The sequence below is a fragment of the Macaca nemestrina genome, chromosome 10 (assembly GCF_043159975.1).
Source record: "Macaca nemestrina isolate mMacNem1 chromosome 10, mMacNem.hap1, whole genome shotgun sequence".
Taxonomy (NCBI): domain Eukaryota; kingdom Metazoa; phylum Chordata; class Mammalia; order Primates; family Cercopithecidae; genus Macaca; species Macaca nemestrina.
In genome coordinates this window covers 136,143,436-136,157,542 of record NC_092134.1, presented here as the reverse complement: position 1 = coordinate 136,157,542, position 14,107 = coordinate 136,143,436, and the positions used below count along the sequence as shown (strand labels likewise).

Genomic DNA, 14,107 nt, shown 5'->3' with positions numbered 1-14,107 from the left:
GGCCTCAAGTGATCTGCCTGCCTCAGCCTCCCCAAGTGCTGCGATTAACACGTGTGAGCACTATGCCCAACCTCCCTCATGCTTTTAACCTCCAAGCTATCTTTGGTCATTCCTGGGCATAAACCAAACTGACTTTGGGAGAAATGTAGTTTATAGTTAACCTTAAAGCAGGGATAATAGCCCGTCCCCAAACTAAGCCACCTTTGTAAAACTAGTGAAAGGCCACCAGGTTAAGCTTATGGAAGGGGCCTGAATTCTGCTAAAACGTAGGCATAATTAAGTGATTCCCAACCATTGTTCAGGAGGTCACCAGATTTGTAACTTCCCCAATTATGCATCTAGATAACATCATGTTGTAGAATTTAAGGTTGACCTTTTAGGATGTCTTTTCAGATTTTGGCATTTCTGCAAACGCCAGCTGGACTCATGACTCAACCAGTCCTATGGACCCCATCCAGAGGTGGAATCAGGGCATGAGGATCATTTGCCATACCGCTCTGATTGCATCCCCAACAAACCAGCAGCACTTATACCGTAGGCCCCTGCCCACCAAACTGTCTTTGAAAAATCCTAGCCTCTAGATTTTCAGGGAGATTGATTTGAGTAATAGCTTCATGTACCGTGTGGCATGGTCAGCCTTGCATCAATTAAACTCTTCCTCTAATGCAATGCCATGGTCTCAGTGAATTGATTTTGTGTGTGCAGCGGGCAGGAAGAGGCCCACTGGGCAATCACACAGGATAGTGTATGGCAGTGTCCTAGGCCCTCACATTCATTCTCACACTCTTCACACTCACGACTCACCCAGAACAATTGTGAGTCCTGCAAGCTCCATTCAGGTAAATGGCCTATACAAGTGTACCATTTTAAAATTTATTTTATTTTATTTTTTATTTTTATTCAGACGGAGTTTCGCTCTTGTTGCCCAGGCTGGAGGGCAATGGCATGATCTTGGCTCACTGCAACCTCCGCCTCCTGGGTTCAAGTGATTCTCCTGCCTCAGCCTCCCGAGTAGCTGGGATTACAGGCACACACCACCACGCCTGGCTAATTTTGTATTTTTAGTAGAGATGGTTTCTCCATGTTGTTCAGGCTTGTCTCGAACTCCCGACCTCAGGTGATCCGCCCGCCTTCCGAAGTGCTGGGATTACAGGCGTGAGCCACCGCGCCCGGCCTTTTTAATCTTTTATACCATATTTTTACTGTACCTTTTCTATGTTTAGATGTGTTTAGATACACACAAATAGTTATCATTATAATTGTATTATAATTGTAATACACAATATTCATTATAATAACATGCTGTGCAAGTTTTTAGCCGAGGAGCAATAGGCTATACCCTTGTAAACTAAAGTAAAATTCGAAGCCCCCACTAACTGACCGAATGGACCCTCTCCTGGCAAAGCGGACCCCAGAGTAACCTTGAAAACTGAGTTATTGGTCGTGATGGGATGAGGCCAGGCATGCCTCCTTATGCTCACCCCTCCCTCCTTAACCCGTTTAGGTTTTCTAACCTAAGGGCTAAACAGAAACTAGCTCTTTCAAAAGACTCTACCAGTGATATCAACCAACTGTCTCATATTGTCCCCTCCTTTTATGTCTGATAAGAGAGCTTTGAATACGAAGTGGTTCTGACCAGTCTACAGAGAGTGCAGTGAGGGTTTTCCTGTTCTCTGCTTCACCTTTTGATGCCAGAGGGCCAAAAACTCTGCCCTTAGATCATCCTAATGCCACATTTTTCAACATGGGGTCCGTGGAGAAGCATGAAGCTCAATTGCACATGAGTATGTTTATCCTTTCGTAAAACTCATCACTCCTATAACGTACTAAATATGTACATTTGGCCACCCCACTCAGCATAAATTTCTCTTCCCTTTGGCCCTCCCTTGAAGTGTCTGTTTCTGGCTTCTGGCTGGAGGCTATGCTTCTTGGCCTATCAGAATGGCCACCCTGTAGGCTTACAACCCTTTAGGATAAATAAAGCCCTCTTTTTTATATTTATGAACCTCATCACCCTGACGAAGCTGGGGACATTGAGCCCCTAAATTCTGATGGATCTTCTTTGCCAGTGAAAGAGGTTTCCCCATCCCTGGTGGAAGCATCCCATCTGAGAGGACTAACCCTGCATTGCCTAAGAAACTGTAATGGTTTCCATGCAGTTGCCATGCAGGACAAAGCTGATGCTCCCCAGGACCCTTCCCCACCTACCCTCTTTGCTTCTAGACCTGTAACTAGACTCAAATCCCAGCAGGCCCCTAAGGTGAGGGACAAAGTGTGACCCATGAGGAAGTGTGCGACACTCCAAAAGAATAGCTTAAGATGTCTAATTTATACAGACAAAAATTTTGGGAACATGTATGGGAATGGATATCGAAGGCATGGGATAATGGAAGGAACATAAAACTGGATCTGGCCAAATTTATTTATATGGTCTTACTAAATAGAGGTTCTACATTTAATATTGCAACTCAGAGAGTTAGGAAGAGCTCTAACAATTTGTCTAGCTATTTGGCTGAGACATGGATCAAAGGTGGGTCATAATGAGTAAATCAGAAATTCCAAACCTGCCTTGGTTTAATGTAGAGGAAGATACTCAAAGGCTTAGGAAGATTGAAAATTTAGAGGGATTGTCATTTAAGAACTATTCACCCACACTGGAAGGATCCAGAAGACATGTCTTTCACCATTATTGTAAGAAATAAATTTGTGGCTGGGCATGGAGGGTGATACCTGTTATCCCAGCACTTTGTGAAGTCCAGGTGGAGAAGAGCTTGAGGCTAGGAGTTCAAGAGTAGCCTGGGGAGCATAGTGAGACTCTCTCTCTACAAAAATTAAAAGAACAAAACAGGGCCGGGTGTAGTGACTCATGCCTGTGATCGGCACTTTGGGGGGCCGAGTTGGGTGGATCACCTGAGGTCAAGAGTTCAAGACCAGCCTGACCAACATGGTGAAATCCCTTCTCTACAAAAATACAAAAAAAAAAAAAACCCAAAAAACCTAGCCAGGCATGATGGCAGGCGCCTGTAGTCCCAGCTACTTAGGAGGCTGAGGCAGAAGAATCGTTTGAACCCGGGAGGCAGTGGTTGCAGTGAGCCGAGATCGCACCATTGCACTCCAGCCTAAGCGACAGAGCGAGACTCCGTATCAAAATAAATAAATAACGCAAAACAGCTGGGCATGGCTGTGTGAACTCCAAATATCTGAGGTGGCCTCAGTTAATTTAGAAAATTTATTTTGCTAAGGTTGAGGATGCGAACCCATGACACAGCCTCAGGAAGTCCTGACGACATGTGCCCAACGTGGTCAGGGCACAGCTTGGTTTTATACATCTTAGGGGGACATGAGAACCAGTATATATAAGAAGTACATTGGTTCTCTCCAGAAAGGTGGGGATAGCTCAAAGCAGAGAGAGGGCTTCCAGGTCACAGGTAGGTAAGAGACAAACAGTTGCATTCTTTTGAGTTTATGATAGGCCTTTCCAAAAGAGGCAATCAGATATGCATCTATCTCCATGAGCAGAGGAATGACTTTGAATAGAATGGGAGGCAGGTTTGCCCTGAACAGTTCCCAGCTTGACTTTTCTCATTAGTTTAGTATTGGGACCATAAGATTTTCCTTTCACATTTACCCCCTTTTCATTTCTTTTTCTTTTTCTTTTTCTTTCTTTCTTTCTTTCTTTTTTTTTTTTTTTTTGGATACAGTCTCACTCTGTCACACAGGCTGGAGTGCAGTGGCGCAATCTCAGCTCACTGCAATCTCCGCCTCCTGGGTTCAAGCAATTCTTCTGCCTCAGCCTCCCAAGTAGCTGGGATTACAGGCACCTGCCACCACGCCTGGCTAATTTTTGCATTTTCAGTAGAGATGGGGTTTCACCATGTTGGCCAGGCTGGTCTTAAACTCCTGACCTCAGGTGATCCACCTGACTCAGCCTCCTGAAGTGCTGGGATTATGGGTAAGAGCCACCATGCCTGGCCAGGATCAGCAATGTTTTAAACAAAAAGTCAGAAAGATGAGTTCAGTCCATGCAGTTAATTCCTGTTCTGCTTGATATTCATGAACATTTTAGCCCATTAGTCCTATAGGGGAAAGTTTTTCCTCTATTCCAGTGTCGCAATCTCCAAAGTTATAAAAAACCTGCATTCAAGAGCACCTGTTAGACTTTTATAGCTGATTATAAATCCACCTTCTAAAGAGGATCAAAACATTACAACCATTGTCCATGGATGACAAAAAGTTTTAGGGCAGCCATCGTCAAAGACACATTGGCAAGGAAATTTGTTACTTCTGTGGTACACAACAATTTTAACATAACAATTTTGAGGCCGGGCGCGGTGGCTCACGCCTGTAATCCCAGCACTTTGGGAGGCCGAGGCGGGCGGATCACAAGGTCAGGAGATCGAGACCACGGTGAAACCCCGTCTCTACTAAAAATACAAAAAATTAGCCGGGCGCGGTTGTGGGCGCCTGTAGTCCCAGCTACTCGGGAGGCTGAGGCAGGAGAATGGCGTGAACCCGGGAGGCGGAGCTTGCAGTGAGCCGAGATCCCGCCACTGCACTCCAGCCTGGGCGACAGAGCGAGACTCCGTCTCAAAAAAAAAAAAAAAAAAAAAAACCCAATTTTGATTATTACTGATAATGTACACTAAGTCATATCAGAATTACAGGAGTTTCCCATAACTTTGGAACACATACCGACATCATATTTATACAAATACAGTCCAGAGAAAACCAGCACCATTTTATATTTGACAATGCTTCTTGTATAATTTTTGTAACAAATAAGCCAAATTATGTCATTTTTAGAATTTAGGGAACCTAATATCTTAAAGGAATAATTAGGTCAGAAAAAGACATAATTTATAATCTGATTTTGGAAAGTTTGTCAAGTATCAAAGGTTTCAACACTTGATATCACAAAATAGGATCACAGGTCATTGTAAAATAAGTCATTCATTTAACCGAAGTGATAACTGAAAGATTTCAGAAAAAAAGGTAAAAATCTTCATTCTTTGAGAGGGGAGACAATTTTCCAAATAACAAGCCTTAATAAAAACAGCATGAAGTCAATTTCATTTGTTTTTCAAAATTTTATAATCTATAAAATTTTAATCTTGACCATAAAATATAACTTCCATAAGCCTTTTATAACCTTCATAACTTTTATTGAGGAGTCAGTGACTGCTTCAAGAAAATCTTGGTCATCTGACACAGGGGCCCATATGCTGGTCTTGCATCAGTGTGCCTTTGACATTAATGATTAATTTATAGAGAAACAGAACTTATTTTATCTTTCAAAATCAGCCCTTACCATCTCATGTGTCCACCTCTTCTGCAGTAGCCTCTGGGCCTTGAGGAGTTGAATAGCTTTCATTCCTGGACTTGGTGTCTTTTTTTTTTTTAGATGGAGTTTCGCTCTTGTTGCCCAGAATGGAGTGCAATGGCGCGATCTCAGTTCACTGTAACCTCTGCCTCACAGGTTCAAGTGATTTTCTGGCCTCAGCCTCCTGAGTAGCTGGGATTACAGGCATGTGCCACCACGCCCGGCTAATTTTGTATTTTTAGTAGAGACGTGGTTCCTTCATGTTGGTCAGGTTGGTCTCGAACTCCCAACCTCAGGTGATCCGCTCACCTCAGCCTCCCAAAGTGCTGGGATTACAGGTGTGAACCACCATGCCTGGCCGCTTTTTTTCTTGATATCTGTTAGCAAAAATTACCGGAAGCAGTTTGATTTCAGCCAGCAAAGCCAGAAATAAACCTTCACTGTCCTACCTTAGAGGTATATCAACTCTCCAGCTCACTTTTGTTTTGTTTTGTTTTTGTTTTTGAGACAGGGTCTTGCTCTGTCACCCAGGCTGGAGTACAATCATGGTTCTCCGTGATTGGAGTGATACAATCATGGTTCACTGTAGTCTTGACCTCCTGGGCTTAAGTGATCCTCCCACCTCAGCCTCTTGAGTAACTGGGACTATAGGCACACACTACCATGCATCACCATGCCTGGCTAATTTTTATTTTTGTAGAGTTGGGGTCTCATTATATTGCCCAGTCTGGTCTTGAACTCCTGGGCTCAAGTGATCCTCCTGGCTCAGACTCCCAAAGTGCTAGGGTTATAGGCATAAGCCACCATGCCTGTCCAACGCCCCAGCTCTATGTCATAATTTAGTTTTCTGGGATCTTGATTGCCTTTCCCTTCCACAAGATATCACATTGATTGGCAATTGCAATCAATTACACTGATGACATTATGCTGATCAGACCCAGTGAACAAGAAGTGGCAACTATTCTAGACTTTTTTTTTTTTGAGATAGGGTCTCGCTTTGTCACCCAGGCTGGAGTGCAATGGTATGATCTTGGCTCACTGCAACCTCTGCCTCCCTGGTTTAAGCGATTCTTCTGCCTCAGCCTGCTGAGTAACTGGGACAGGCATGCACCACCACACCCGGCTAATTTTTGTATTTTTAGTAGATACGGGGTTTCACCATATTGGCCAGACTGATCTTGAACTCCTGACCTTGTGATCCACCTGCCTCGGCCTCCCAAAGTGCTGGGATTACAGGCCTGAGCCACCGTGCCCAACCTATTCTAGACTTATTCATAAGAAATTTGTGTATCAGAGAGTGGGAAATAAATCTGACAAAAATTTAAGGATCTCCACTTTAGTGAAATTTGCAGGGGTCCAATGGTGTGGGTCATGTTGAGATATCCCTTCTATAGTGAGGGATAAGTTGTTGCATCTGGCCCCTTCTACAACCAAAAGAGGCACAACACCTAGTGATCTTCTTTGGATCTTGGAGGTAACGTATTCCTCATTTGAGTGTGTTACTCCAGCCCATTTACTGACCCAAAAAGCTGCTAGCTTTTAGAGGGGCCAGAACAAGAGAAGGCTTTGCAACAGGTCCAGGCTGCTGTGCAAGCTGCTCTATCACTTGGGCCATATGATCTAGCAGACCCAGTGATGCTTGAAGTGTCAGTGGAGAAAGGGATATTGTTTGGAGCTTTGTTCCTTAGGATTTGGAGCAAAGCCCTGCCAGCCTTGGTGGATAATTACTATGCTTTTTTTTTTTTTTTTTTTTTTTTTTTTTTAATATACAGAGTCTCACTCTGTCATCCAGGCTACAGTGCAGTGGCACGATCGTGGTTCACTGCAACCTCGACCTCCCAAGGTATAGGTGATCCTCCTGCCTAAGCCCCCAACCGAGGAGCTGGGACTACAGGCATGCACCATCATGCTCGGTTAATATTTTTTTTTTTTTTTTTTTTTGAGACAGAGTCTCGCTCTGTCACTCAGGCTGGAGCGCAGTGGCGTGATCTTGGCTCACTGCAAGCTCCGCCTCCCGGGTTCATGCCATTCTCCTGCCTCAGCCTCCCAAGTAGCTGGGACTGCAGGTGCCCACCACCAAGCCCGGCTAATTTTTTTTTTTTGTATTTTTAGTAGAGATGGGGTTTCACCATGTTAGCCAGGATGGTCTTGATCTCCTGACCTCATGATCTGCCCACCTCAGCCTCCCAAAGTGCTGGAATTACAGGCGTGAGCCACTGTACCCGGCCTCTTATTGAATTTAAACTGCAGGAAAAAAAAGAAAAAGAAAAAGAAACAGCTCTTAGCCTGATACTGAGTCTCCATAGAGACTGAACACTTAACCATGGGCCGCCAAGTTACTATGCAACCTGAGCTGCCCAGCATGAGCTGAGTGTTATCTGACCCACCAAGCCATAAAGTTGGGCATACGCAGCAGAACTCCATCATCAAATGGAAGTGGTATATACTTCAGTTGGGCTGAGCAGGCTATGAAGGCACAAGTAAGTTACACAAAGAAGTGGCAGGCTGGGCGCGGTGGCTCATGCCTGTAATCTCAGCATTTTGGGAGGCTGAGGTGGGTGGATCACCTGAAGTTGGGAGTTTGAGACCAGCCTGACCAACATGGAGAAACCCCATCTCTACTAAAAATACAAAATTAGCTGGGCATGGTGGCGCATGCCTGTAATCCCAGCTATTTGGGAGACTGAGGCAGGAGAATCGCTTGAACCCGGGAGGCGGAGGTTGTGGTGAGTGGAGATCGCACCATTGCACTCCAGCCTGGGGAACAAGAGCGAAACTCTGTCTCAAAAAAAAAAAAAAAAGAAGTGGCCCAAATGTCCACTGTCCCGACTCCTGTTGTCACGGGATCCTTGGGGTGTCACTTTGCCCACTGGAAACCTCTGTGGCCGGTGGTGCCTTCTGCCCGAGTATTGCTCATGCCTACTGGGCTTGTTCTGCCCACTTGGCCTGGCAGGCTGTGGTCAGCTCACACTACTGGCCCAGATCCCACACCTGCCAAGGGTGAGCCAGGTGCAGAGTGGCAAGGGGTGTGTGAGTGAGTGAGTGTGGGGTCTAGCCACTGCACACAGTCAGGCATGCAGGTTGCTGTGGCGGGGCAGGTGGCAGCTTCAGGTGCTGGCACAGGTGCCGGCTCCATGCAAGGCTGCAGCTGGACCAGCTACACCACATGTGTCTGGACAAGGGGAACATGGTGGGGCCTAGTTTGGAGACACCAGGAACCGTACAGCCCCAAAGAGGGTGTCACAGCCCTGGTTCACGGAGCCCCTAGGTCTGGGCTCCTTGGAGGGCCCCACAGCTCTTCTCTCCTTCTTGTCACCCACAATGTGGCAAGGAGGGGACCATGTTTCAGGCCTATTTGTGTTACAGCCCTTTCAGTCCCACCATTCAGCAGATCCTAAGTTCTTGGTCCACAAAAAATGAGGTATGCAGACAACTGGAGGGTGAGCAAGGTGGAGAGGAGCTTCACTGAGTGATAGAACAGCTCTCAGGAGACCTGTAGTGGGTAGCTCCTTTCCAAGGTGGGTCATCCTGATGAGAGTGTCCAGTTCGCAGTGGAGAGGAGACCTATAGTGGGTAGCTCCTTTCTGCAGGTAGGTTGACCCAACGGCTGTCCAGCTCTCAGCAGAGAGGAGACCTGTAGTGGGTAGCCCCTTTCTGCAGCTGGTAGTTCCAACACCTGTTCACATCTGGCTGAGTCCAGGGTTTTTATGGGCTCAGAAGGGAGGAAATATGTGCTGATTTGTCCATGGGTGGTTATGGGTGGGCCTGGAAAAAGCACCATAAGTTTTCACTCCAGGCTATGGACTCCACCCAGACCTGGCAGCCTGGCCCCTAGGCTTCAGGACATCCCTGGCCTGAAGGTGGGGTTTCAACAGAGACCCACCCCTTTTCACCCAGGAGCCTGTCTGCCTCCTGCCACCATAAACATGCCACGCATGGCACCCAGGCTGTTTGTACCAAAGGGTGCCTGAAGGCCTGTGCCAAGCTTCCCTTGGCGCCCCCCACCCTTGGTCTCCCTCCTGTGCTCACTGGTGCCCAAAGTCTGGAGAGAACTGAGGCAGCAGGGGGCTGGCATGTCGGTGGTGCCCTGAGCATGTGCACACCCGCTGGGTTGTGACAGCACCGGGCTCAGCTTCAACTTTGCTCCAAAATCGGGGTGTGTGCTGGGAGTGGGGAGAGGCCAGAGAGCAAGAGCAGACACTTCTGAGCCTGCAGGAGCAGGGTGGCCTCCTGGCCCCCTGACAGCATAGGGATGCCCTGGTCCAGAGCCATGGCTGGGTGGCTGTAGCTGCGCCCAAGAGTCCAGGGCTCCTGCCCTGCCAACTCAGTAGGGGATGGGGCTCCTGCCTGTTCCTAGCCCCCACTGACTCCACAGAGTGCGCAGCCCTGGACTCACCTTTCCCACTGCAGCTAGCATTAGCACAGTGGCTGCTCCAGACAGGCCAATGCCACCATCACTGCTACACTACGTTTGTCTCCCAGATTGCCCCTGTGACTTCGTGGGGAGTTGCCTGTGATCAATTGACAGAAGAGAAGACTTAGGCCTGGTTCTGCACAAATGTATGCACCACCCAAGAGTGCTGCAGCTCTACAACCACTTTCTGTGACATCCCTGAAGGACAGTGATGAAGGAAAGTACTCTCAGTGGACATAACTTATATTTTTAAATTTTTTAAGAGACAAGGTCTCCAGTCTCTTTGGTCTAGTCTGCAGAAGTGAGATGATGAAGGGAATGCCATTGTTTTGAAAGCATTGCGATAAGACACACATGTTGTGCCACTGGTGTGGCTCTGAGGCCTATCACCTTCAGAAGTCTACCTGTGACAAATATGACTACCCTGCCAAGTGCAAGAGAAAGTATAACTGGAGTGCAAAGGCTGAAAGACAAAATACCACCGGGACTGATTGAATGAAACACCTAAAAACTGTACACCACAGATTCAAGCATGGATTCTGTGGAGGAACATCATCTAAACCTGACAGAGCAGCTATGGCAGCAACCAGTTTATCTTAGGAATTTCAATGATTTTTCACTATTATTGTCAATATTATTATTTGTCAGTAAATGCTATGGTTTAACAAAATCTAAAAAAGAAATAAAAACAGATAGGATTTCACTTTGTTACATGACCAACAGGTTCATATGCCTCCTGCACAGTAATAGACCAATTACACTGAGACAGCAGGGATGCAGAAGAGAAAACATGTAATTATCATGGGCAACCAGATGTGAAGCTGGGAGGAGATCCTCAAATTCATCTCCAGTAGGAGTTCTGAGCTGGGGTTTTTAAGGGGATTGTGGAGGATGAGAGGCTGGAGAATTGGGATTGTTGATTGGGCAGCACAAGAGAGAGAAAATAATCAGGATATGGAAACTGCATTCTTTGGTGGGCCAGCTCCTCATGGGGTCCTTCAGACCAGCTGGTGTCAGTGGGGTCCTTCAGATCAGCTGGCATCATGGGGTTCTTCAGATCAGTTGAGTCAGTGGGGTCCTTCAGATCAGCTGGTATCAGTTGGGTCTTTCAGACCAGCTGAGTCAGATAAACTGGGGTCCTTCAGATCAGCTGGGTCAGTGGAGTCCTTCAGATCAGCTGAGTCAGTGGGATCTTCCAGACTAGCTGAGTCAGTGGTATCTTTCCAATCAGCTGGTGTCAGTGGGGTTCTTCAGATCAGCTGAAGTCAGTGGGGTTCTTCAGATCAGCTGGTATCAACTGGGTCCTTCAGATCAGCTAAGTCAGTGGGGTTCTTCAGATCAGTTGAGTCAATGGGGTCCTTCAGATCAGCTGAGTCAGTGGGATCTTCCAGACTAGCTGAGTCAGTGGTATCTTTCCAATCAGCTGGTGTCAGTGGGGTTCTTCAGATCAGCTGAAGTCAGTGGGGTTCTTCAGATCAGCTGGTATCAACTGGGTCCTTCAGATCAGCTAAGTCAGTGGGGTTCTTCAGATCAGTTGAGTCAATGGGGTCCTTCAGATCAGCTAAGTCAGTGGGGTTCTTCAGATCGGTTGAGTCGATGGGGTCCTCCAGATCAGCTGGTGTCAGTGGGATCTTTCAGATCAGTTGGTGTCAGTGGGGTCCTTCAGATCCACTGGAGTCAGTGGGTCCTTTACACCAGCTGAATGAATGGCATTTTTCAGACCAGTTGAGTCAGTGGGGTCCTTTAGACCAGCTGAGTTAGTGGGGCCCTTCAGACCAGGTTAGTCAGTGGAATCTTTCAGATCAGCTGGTGTCCATGCGGTTCTCAGCTGAGCAGTTTCTTCAGAATGCAGGACCTGAAGGACTACCTCAAAGGGAATTTTTTTTTTTTTTTTTTTTTTTTTTTTAGAGACAAGGTCTCATTGTATTGCTTAGGCTGGTCTCAAAGTCCTGGGCTCAAGCAGTCCTTCCACCTCAGCCTCCCAAAGTGCTAGGATGACAGGCACAAGCCGCCTCACCCAGCTCAAAGGGAAATCTTAATGTTTCATAATGTTTAGGTGTTATCTATAGGATAGTTTAGGGGAATAATTTAAGGTCTACATGATTTTAGAACAATAGGCACCAAACAACTGTGAAGAAGCAGGTCAGGGAGCAGGCTGACCTACTGATTAATGCTGAGTGTGCTGCAAGCTGGGTTAATTTTCATTTATCCCCCGTTTTCTTCCTTGGTTACTTTTATAAAATTTATAGGGGCAGTGTCAGCTATGTTCCTAGGGTGGTCTTGAGCTCCTGGGCTTAAGTCATCCTCTACCTCACCATTCTGAATTGCTGGGATTACAGGCATGCACCATACGTGTGGCCCAATGTGCAGAAGTTTAAGCAGTTTAAGTCAGTTCACTTTTCTTGAAAAGATAGATGCCAGATGTGCAAGTATATTCTGATTCATGTTCTGTGGTCAATGGTTTGGATGGATGATCAGGGACTTGGAAGGAACATGATTGGATAATTGGTGACAAGGAAATTTGGGGAAGAGGTATGTGGATAGACCTCTTGAATGGGAAAATAATGAAGATATTTGTGTCCCATGTGAATGCTTACCAGAGAGTGATCTCAGAAGTTATTTATTAAAATAACAAATTGATTGGCTAACCCATTCTGTAGATACCAGTTAGCCTCATTCTCTAGGAACTCCTGCCATTGCCCAGTGGGCTCATGAATAAAGTGGCCATGGTGGCAAGGATGGACATTATGCATGGGCTTAGTAACATGGACTTCCACTCACCAAGGCTGATCTGGCTACAGCCACTGCTGAATGCCCAATCTGTCAGCAGCAGAGACCAACACAGAGTCCCTGATATGGCGTCATTCACCAGCATGGTCAGCTACCTGATGGCAGATTGATTACATTAGACTATTTTCATCTTGGAAGAAGCAGTATTTTGTTCTCATTGGAACAGAAATTTACTCTGGATAACAATTTTCCATCCTTACACACTGCTTCTGCCAAAATTACCATTTGTGGACTTATAGAATGCTTTATCCATTGTCACGATATTCCACTCAGCATTGCTTCTGATTTAGGAACTCACTTCTCAGCAAAACAAGTGTAGCAGTGAGACCATCCTCATGGAATTCACTGGTCTTACCATGTCTCATGAACCAATGGGTGTGATAAGATGATAGGATTATTTGAAGATGCAGTTACAGCACCAGCTAGATGGCAATGTATTGCAGAGCTGCAGCAATATGTTCTCCGGGGTCTAAATGTGCTCTGAATCAGCGTCCATCATATGGTGCTGTTTCTCCCATAGCCAAGATTCACTGGTCCGGGAATCAAGGGGTAGAAAAGGGAGTGGCACCACTCACTATTATCCCTAGTGACCCACTAGCAAAATTTTTGCTTCCAGTTTCTGAAACCTTATGCTACACTGGTCTACTGGTCTTAGTTCCAACAGGAACAATTCTCCCACCAAGAGAGAGCAATGATTCAATTGAACTGGATCTTAAGACTGCCACCCAGTCACTTCAGACTCCTTATACCTCTGAAACAACAGGCAAAGAAGGGAATTACTGTGCTGGTTGGTGATTGATCCTGTCTACCAAGGGGAAATTGGACTGCTACTTCACGATGAAGGTAAGGAGGAATATGCCTGGAATACAGGAGTCCCCTGAGTGCATCTCTTAGTATTGTCATGCCTGTGATTAATGTCGATGGAAAACTACAACAGCCCAATCCAGGCAGGACTACTAATGGCCCAGTCCCTGCAGGAATGAAGGTTTGGTTCACTCTACCAGATAAAGAACCACAACCAGCTGAGTGAGGTGCTTGCTGAAGGCAAAGGACATACAGAATGGGTAGTGGAAAAAGGTAGTTATAAATATCAGCTATGATCACATGATCACTTACAGAAATGAAGACTATAATTATCATAAGTACTTCTCCTTTTTTAAATTTATTTTTTATTTTAAAATTAATTATTATTAATAGAAATGGGGTATCACCATTTTGCCCAGGCTGGTCTCAGATATACTCTCCTTGTTTTGTAATGAATATGTATAAAATATCTTTGTTTTCTTTCCTCTCATTTCCTGTCTTGTAACATAAAATGTATTGACTCTATATCATAGTATTTAACTATTTTACATTTTACGTCATAGTGTTTAAGTTATGAGATATTGAGAAGAACAAACATCATTTAAGGACTTTGCCTTCTCTTCTGGGGAAGAGGTAGTGCATTTTCAGTTGTATGTGGAATGATTGTATCATGTTGGGTGGAATTATGACCTTGTCATTGTTTTTATTTGGAGAATAAGAATGGCGGCCGGGCGCGGTGGCTCAAGCCTGTAATCCCAGCACTTTGGGAGGCCGAGACG

General features: G+C 45.8%; 1 long non-coding RNA gene across 1 annotated transcript in view; it reads left to right on the top strand.

The window, feature by feature from the left end:
* LOC139356901 (uncharacterized) overlaps nucleotides 1-14,107 on the top strand; it is a 56,667-nt gene that overhangs the window by 3,059 nt on the left and 39,501 nt on the right. The window contains exon 2 of the long non-coding RNA XR_011609427.1: nucleotides 13,180-13,367. This is a non-coding gene — a long non-coding RNA (uncharacterized lncRNA). The remainder of the gene's footprint in view (nucleotides 1-13,179; nucleotides 13,368-14,107) is intronic.